The sequence below is a fragment of the Adiantum capillus-veneris genome, chromosome 22, assembly GCF_014529385.1.
Source record: "Adiantum capillus-veneris isolate H3 chromosome 22, ASM1452938v2, whole genome shotgun sequence".
Classification (NCBI taxonomy): Eukaryota; Viridiplantae; Streptophyta; class Polypodiopsida; order Polypodiales; family Pteridaceae; genus Adiantum; species Adiantum capillus-veneris.
The window spans coordinates 80721605-80730648 of NC_140952.1; the positions used below are offsets into that span (position 1 = coordinate 80721605).

General features: G+C 37.9%; 2 pseudogenes; one reads left to right on the forward strand and one right to left on the reverse strand.

Moving 5' to 3' along the window:
* Positions 1-1635: 1635 nt before the first annotated feature.
* Positions 1636-5352, forward strand: LOC147429662 (uncharacterized; annotated as a pseudogene).
* A 1366-nt stretch (positions 5353-6718) lies between these two features.
* On the reverse strand, positions 6719-8006 carry LOC147429663 (uncharacterized; annotated as a pseudogene).
* Between the last annotated feature and the right edge of the window lie 1038 nt (positions 8007-9044).

Genomic DNA, 9044 nt, shown 5'->3' on the forward strand with positions numbered 1-9044 from the left:
TGCAGCGTAATTACTCGCACTAGCCAATTTCTAGCATACAGAAATTTGAAAATTTGATTCCCGTTCAACTGCTTCGAGTTGGTCAATTTCTCGCTTCTTTGAGCTTATCTGATTCTCTTTGCACGTTGTGCTCGGTTTTCGGTGTTCGCTCGGTGTGCGGTACACTCTCCGGCGTTGCTTTTCCGCTTTTGATTTGCTCGTTTTGGTGTTGTTTGCCGGTGTGTGATTTTTTTGCTTTTTTGGGTTTTTCTAGCACTTCCTGGCTTTTCTCTCTTTTTCTGGCACTTTCGGTGGGTTCCTTTTTATTTTTCTTAATTATTTGTGAAATTTTGAATTTTCTAATTTTTGGGTATTTTTAATGATTTTTTACGACTTTTTTTGGGAATGTTTTGGTTTTTAGGAAATTTCTTGTGAATTTTCTAAATTTTTGTGATTTATTTGTGATTTTCTGAAAATTTTATGATTTTTCTATGTGCTTTATATTTTTCTGTGAATTTTCTATTTTTTTTCGTGAATTTTAGGAATTTTTAATGGATTTTTGGAGGTTTTTTACTTTTTTTTTGTCTGATTTTTTCTTTCAATTTTTTTTTTAATAGATTTTTTAAAGATGTTTTTAATTTTATGTGAGTTTTTAATGCTTTTCTTTTTTATAGTGATTTTTTTGAATTTTTAAAGTAATTTAGTATTTTTTGTGATTTCTTTTGATCAATTTTGATTTTTTATGAGTTTTTTAGTTTTTGTGAATTTTTTCTAATTTTTTGTGAATTTTTGAAATTTTTTGTGATTTTCTAGGTGTTTTTAATTTATTTTTAAATTCCTCTTTATTGGATTCTTTTAATGAATTTTTATAACTCTTTTTTATTTTTTAGAAGTTATTTTATTTTTTGGATTTTTTATTCTTGTTTTTGTTTTTCGAAATTGATTTCTTTGTTTTTTCTTTTTTCTTTTTTAGATAAATTTTCTTTGATTATTTTTTTTTAAAAAATTAAAAAAATTACCTGCTACCTTACCTGTACGCGTTGACGAGGGAATGCAAACGATGTCCTCGCTGGCTGACAGCCGATTCTGAGCCGAGCGCGCACGCGAATCGAAGGGGTTGTCAGTTGTGTGCCCTCGTCACTATGTGGCACGACTGAATTCCAGAGGGGATCTATGGTGGGAAAGGAAAGCGGGAAGCGAAAAGTAATCCTAGCCGTGCGGCGAATTGGTGAACTAGGGGTTAACTAGGGGTGAACTGGGGTGGAAAAGCAAATTGCACGTCTTTTTAGGAAGATTGATTAATGATTGGAGGTGAACTTCGGGTAAACTAGGCCTGAAAAGTAGATTTGCACATAATCCAAGGATAGTTAAAGGGCATTCATTATTACTTTGAGAAGGCACACTTTAAAAATCCAAACCTTCACATAGGGGGACTCTAATGTGCACGTATAGTGAGGAGAGAGAGCTTTGAAATTAGTGAACTAACAGTAAACTAGGGTGAACTAGATGTAAACTAAGGTTTTTGTACTTCACCATAGTGAACTAGGGGTGAACTAAGGGTAAACTAGTGGTGAACTTGGCCTCGCCTGTAAATGTGGGTTCTCAGAGGTGAACTAAGGATGAACTAAGAGTGAACTAAACTCGGCTTCCTACAATATGGAATCACTTGAAGACCATGCGGACCACGAGATCATATCGGACCTAGAGTGGGAGAGTGACTCAAGTAGTAGCAACACATGTGATCAAGCTAGTGACTCTCCGAGCTCTTTTGAAGGTGATGAAGTCATATTGCGGAGGACACAAACAAGGTTACCTTCCTTCGATCCACTAGCATATGTTTCTCCTATTTTCTATTCTTTTGAAAGGAGTACTTATGAGTTGATGAAGAGTACGTGTGATTAGGGATGACACTTTAATCACCTTGGTAGCTCTTAAAGCTTGTGATACTAGAGGGGTGCTAGATTTGGGTAGATGGAGAAAAATGAAGGAAGGTTTGTGCTTGGGACCTTCTGAAGATGGCATGAGTTCTCTTTGTTTACCCTCATCATCTTCAAAGCTCAAGATATCTTATCTCGAACAATGGGGGAACATTGTCCAAGGTTGCCACACAAAGGGGTATGAACAAAATCACTTGGGGATAGAAGATACCATTAGAACGATCAAGTTAGAGTGGTGTGTGGACATTAGAAGACATGGGATTCCACTTGACTATGTGAAGGACCTTCTCAGTGCTTGTGAGTGTAACAGATGGAAGGAATACTTAGAGGCATGCAATAGTGCCAAAAGAAAGCATACATATGTGCGTTTTCCGCATCACAAAAGTGTAGATGTATCAGAAGTAAAAGTAGCTTTGGTGGATATTATGGTTGAGAATAAAGTGAGGCTTGTTATGGTCCGTTCCAGTAAGAACCATGGTATCTCTAAGACCACTATCGATTACATTTGTCATAGAGGTGGACAACCCCATAATAAAGGTACCAAAAAGAGGCTTAGAAAAACAAAGAAGTGTGGATGCCCTTTCAAAGTCAAAGTAGAATATCTTGATGGTAACAAAAAGGCATCCATTTTGTTGTTTCGTCTTCATGAAGGACATACCCCTGGTAGTCGTGAGGATTTATACCACTTACCTGTCCACCCAAATGTGATTGAGTGTTGTATGGAAGATCTTTTTGATGTTGGCAATTGATTAAGTGTTGCAAAGATGTCCTTATCAAAAGAACAATTACATTATGAACGGTCCTCTTCCGTTGATCAAGTGACCTTCAGATTCTTTATGATACAAAGGGAAGTTTTAATGATGTCATTTCAAATACAAAATCAAGGTTTTTACTTGGCTATCTCTTTGATTCAAGTACACTTTGTAATTTCTAGTGGTGAAACTAATGCATTTTATGTATACTTCTCATTTTGTGCTCCAAGGAAAACTTTCTAGGGATGATTGGACATGTATGTTGACCGAGGCTACAATGCTAATGAAGCAAGGAAAGGTATCCATAATATATTGTGCTTGTTTGTGAGAGTTGTAGTGACCAAAAGTTGTTTGAGCATAATGACTATTGAAGCTTTTTTTGTGAAAACATGTAGGTGTGCTACTACCAACCTTACAATCCTCATGCAACAAATGACAGTGAAAAGCCCTTTATTCTTATCATTCAAGACCAATGGATGTTGGAAATGGCTATGTGATTCTCTCGGCATAACTCATGGGCTATTGATAGCACTTTTAAGACGAATGCATTTGGGCTACCACTATGTGCCGCTGTCTTGCCAAACCAACATGGTGTGGGTATTTCAATTTGGTTTATGATGTGCTCTAATGACCCAGGCTCATACCATGAGAGGATAGCATTAGAGATAACATTATCTACAATCCTATCTAGAATGGGGAATGTTAGACCTACCGCCCTTGTCATTGACAAATCTTCTTTAGAGCTTAAAGCATTCTCAAAGGTCATCAATGGAGATGAATATTGTTGGCATTCTTATGAAACGAGAACTCGAGAGCAACGTTTTTGCCACATTATTGTGTGTTGGTTCCACACAAAGAAAGCATGGGTGGAAAATCTTCTTCCAAAGGTTTATGGACTCTTTTTTGTGAATGCAATGCATTTGTGGGTCTCTGTGCACCTTGATAACCAATTGTTCTTTTATTTTGTAGGTACCAAAGGAGCTCCAAGATCATCTTTATTCATCAATGACAACACTTATGCATGCCTTCAACGAAGTAGAATTTGAGAATCACTACCAAGAACTTCTTCAACACTATGCAGCTCATGTTAATGTGCAGAGGTATGTGACAAATGGTTGGTGTGGACATGACTGCCCATGGCGCAAAATATGGCCCAAGTTTGGTCGTTTATTCAACTATGGAAATGTTGACACTACCAACTTAGTGGAGAGATTGTGGCAATACATAAAGTATACCTTATTAGACGCGCGGATCAATAGATCGATTTTGGATCTCTTGCATGCTATTGTGGGTGATTCAACAACTGGCACTAGAATGGGTGGTACTTTATTAGAGTTCTTCAAACAAAAATAAGAAATAGGTAAGACAAGCCCTCATGGATTGATTTCTCTCTTTGTTATGAAAGAGGAACCCTAAACTTGATTTGGTATTGTTACTCTAGTTGAGTCGGGCCGCTACAACATCCGGGGCTCTTCAAAGCAACACACTATGCGATTACATGGTGGGGAGAAAATACTAGAACTGTACGAGGGTGATCCTTCCACCTTGGAAATTGTGAATGAGATGACACTATTATTCAAGGTTCGAAGTATTTCTAATACAAGCCACTGGCATCATGTGAGCATGCAATGCAACTACTGTGATTGCCCAGATTGGGCAAGCGGGTGTAAACACCTATATGCACTTCACCTAATCATAAAAAAGTACTTTCCACACTTGTATCCCTTCATTCCAACTGTGGATAATGAGCATGCCATTGATAAAGATCTCCAGAACACAGAAGATATCAATGAATATTTCGCAGGCAACTCAATTGAGGATGGGGTTGATGATAATGAGGTCTTGAAATGTGTAAGCGAGGTCAGAAGCATACTTAAAAGGATTGAATAAGGCTTGAAGGACAATGATCCGGCTCAAAAAGAAATCTTGTTACGTGACCTCAACATTTGCAAGGATACCTTACTAAAGACCTCGCCACCGAAGGTGATTGAGATGCCTATGAGAGGAAGTATACGGCAAATACAAGCACATGTGACTCCAACAAGACTTGGGCATTGGAAGAGGCCACAAGAAGTGGAGCCAAATATAGAGGTTTATGAAGTAGGGACATCCCAACCAACAAAGCGAGCTCACGTAAATGGTATATTGCGAAGCAAACATCAACGTGGCAGGTCTCGAGTCCGATTTCATGAGACACCACGAATTTTGTGTCCACATTGTTGCACCAAAACATTCATCGTTGATCCTAGTGTTACCATTACATGTGAAACTTGCCATGCATTATTGCCTTTATTGTCACAACATACCCTTCCGGATGGAGAGACCTACCTAATAGATAAACATGTGAGAATATGTGATATCCCAACAAATGTAGTATGCAAGATTATTTCTTATACATCAAGAGAAAACCCAACAGATGAGAGAGACTTTACAATGGTTCAAGACAATGGTGAAGTTCTCCGTAATGTGTTTGCATCCCAATGGAGGCTTGTGCTCATATGATGGATCCATTTTGGTCATGTATATTATTTGGTTTAATCAAGGTTTATGTCTATTTCACTTCTAGTTACACTTGTCTTGATACTCTTCCATTCAATATATGAATTTACATTTGGTTTTCAATATGGTATGCTCTAGGAATTTTTGTGGTTCTCACACCAAATCAATCCCTAGTTCACCCTTAGTTCACTTTTATTTCACCCTTAGATTACCCCTAGTTCACTCCTAGTTCACCCTTGTCAGGCCAAAAACAATGCTCATCCCTAGTTCATTCCTAGTTCACCCTCAGTTCACCACTGTAGGGAAAAAGCTCATGCTCTCGGGAATCATTCTCACATTAGGTCCCTAGTTTATCCCTAGTTCACTCCTAGTTCACCCTTAGTTCACCACTACATGGCCAAAACCATCCTCTCGGGAATCATTCTCAGATTTCCTCCCTAGTTCACCCCTGGTTCACCTCTAGTTCACCCCTAGTTCACCATAGTGTAGTTAGACTAGTTCACCCCTAGTTCACCCTTAGTTCACCACTGCAACGCCCAAAACTATCTTCTCGGGAATCATTCTCAGATTTCCTCCCTAGTTCACCCCTAGTTCACCATACTGCAATTAGACTAGGTCACCCCTAGTTCACCCCGAGTTCACCCTTAGTTCACCACTACTAGACCCAAAACCATCCTCTGGGGAATTATTCTCAGATTTCCTCCCTAGTTCACCCCTAGTTCACCCCTAGTTCACCTTACTGCAGTTTGATCTGGTTCCTAGTTCACCCCTAGTTCACCCTTTGTGCACTCTTAGCTCACCCTTGGGTCACCCCTTATGCCTAGTTTGTATCACAAATGGAGGCTTGTTTGTCATATAATTTGCATTACCTTAGTTCAAGACTTGGCTCCTTATATTTTGTAGCATATCCTCATTAACATTTGAGCTTTTTACCCCTACAATAATTGGTCTATCGTTGTCATGTAATTTGCATTACCTTAGTTCAAGACTTGGCTCCTTATATTTTGTAGCATATCCTCGTTACCATTTGAGCTTTTTACCCCTACAATAACTAGTCTATTGTTGTCATGTAATTTGCATTACCTTAGTTCAAGACTCGGCTCATTATAGTTTGTAGCAATTCTTCATTACCATTTGAGCCTTTTACCCCTACAATAATCAGTCTATCATTTTGTGTTGATCACCCCATTTCTCGCAAGGTTGATCTTCACTCTTAGAGAATTAGAATCGATCTTAACACATCATTTCTTACATTCTCACACATTATTTTTTACATTATAACACATCATTTCTCATATCTTGACACATCATTTCTCACATAGCAAGAGTAGATGCACAAAGAGACATATTGGAGGAACCAAGATGGATTATATTGCACTATGCTCTCAAAAATTACATCACAAAAGTTTTTCACATAATAATGCGATTTCCAACACATGGGTTAAAAAAGAGATGCTACAGAGATATCCTAGTATGGGGTGTCCAAAACACATCATCCTTGCACTCCATCAAGTCCTAGAGACTTTTTGCTCCATGCTATAAGCTCCTCTTTTAGCCTTTGAACGGATTGGTGCTTGAACCAAGTCTTTGTGAGCTGTACATCAAACCTAGAGAGTTAGTGAACCATGTACATCAATAAAAAATAGACCATCACATAAAGTTAAGTGTTTTTTCAATGAAAAACATTTACATACCCAGCTCTTTGATCGTTTTCCAAAGGCCCCTGCAATAAGATGCTTCATATAAGCCATGACATAAAACCCACAATCATGGGCATTTGGTTGACGAGGAACCTAAAGACATGCATCAATTTTCAATAGTGAAAAATCATATAAATTGATCTTATCAACATGACAACACATGCGTACAACACTTGAGCCATTGACACACCTCAGGTATTTCTAGTGGTGAAAGTCCTTTTCTTGGTTTTTCCATGAACTCTTTCAAACCCTCGTTCGAACAATTGTGAGATAGAATCTCAAGAACCCTACAAGGAAAGCTTTTAGATCCAACTCTCACACAATAACCTTTATATTCCTTACCACATACATACCTATAAACACTAGCAAGATAGGTTGTGCCATTAGAATCCGGCAATGAATTGAAGTACACGATAGCATGTGAATCCCATGGAAATTTGTCAAGCTTTTTGAAGTGATTGTTGAAGATGACATAAAGGACCCAATGGTTCCTTAAACAAGACATAAATATACAACAAATTAAGCATGACAACCAAAGGTACATCACATCACTTTCAAGCTAAAAGAAAGTGAATAAAGCATACCTACTAACTATTGGTAGAAAAAGGAACCAATGTTGAGACATATCTAAACCTTGCAAGTAATTCTTGATAACTCCAATGTCTTCATGGTGACGTAGTGCAACATAGTCATACCATAAACTATCCATGAACCAAACTTTGTCTAAAATCTCTTTAGGCAATGTGTTTTCTATCCAACTATCACCATAAAAAACAAAGACATTGCGTTGAAAACTTACATAATACACGAAATATTTTTGAAAGCATAGAAATGATCTTTAAGCTATACTTACATCATAAACAAGTTCATTGTTTTTGTGGAAGCTTTGGCATGAGAAATATCTTCAAGCATTTTCATGTCCACTTCCGAAATTATATTAGATCGATGAGATCTAAAGTGAATCGATGATCCACTTTCAAAACTATATGTCAAAGCAAATTCAAACATTAACAAATGATAGAGAATGTCAAACCTTTAGAGGATGGTAATATTCACCTTACTTTTATGGACTCGTTGCCATTACTTCTACTTCCTTCCAAGTTAATTCCCCCGTTGTTTATCACCAAAGAAAGTGGCATGTCGCCTTTGCAAAGAGGAGAGTCACTAATTTGGATTTTCTTTGATGAACCAATGGTCACCCGAATCTAAAGTATATTGACAAGATCAAGAGAATCTAAGTAACATTATTTACTATATGCATGATTTATATGACTACACGAACAAATTTTTACCCGTTTTCCTCTTTGAATGGACAACGAATTTTCAAGCAAGGAAGCACCTAGCGGTACGGGAGTACCCTCTATGAATTTCATTTTTTTTCCTTGCTTCACGGGTACAAGCAAAGGACCATGACCATCATCCAATTTCAGATTTGGCTACAAGACATGCAACTCATTTAACACCAAAACATCATGCAATACAATTAGTCATTTAAATAACAACACTACATGCGACATACCGGAGTACATGCTTGCTCAATATCAACTTTGTCCTCTACCTTTTTGTCCTCTACATTTTCCTCTTCCTTATGTATTTTTCCACCGGGGTTACACTTCTAAAAAGAGTCGAGAGCATAGAGCCAAAAAAACTTAATCCTTATAACAAATAAAAATCGATGATTGCGATATATATGCTTACATTCATTTCGAAGCCACCATCAATCCGTTTTTGTATAGCCTCCATGCGTGCATCTTTTGTGCTCATGTAGTCCATGCACACACATTCAAAATTCACAAAAACATAAACACACAAGTGAAATTAGTGAGGAAACGCACTCGTTTATGCACAATTACACTAGCGTAGGCCATCGTCCCCGGCAACGGCGCCAAATGTTGGGGGTCCCATCGTTGCAATAGCTCAAATGACCAAGAAAATTATCAATCCGGAGGGATGAGCTACCCGGCTAGGGCATGGAAACACTCACACGGTTAGTGAGCTAATTGTAAAGAATGAGGATGCAAGAGAGCTACACAAGACAAGCACAAAGCACACAAAGATGGAAAGCTTCTTCTTCTTCTTTACAGAAAAGAGAGTACAAAAATGACTAAGTGCTAAAGCTGAAAAGTAGCACATATGTACATGCTGTCACTAAGTGTGAACACGATAGAAGCATACTA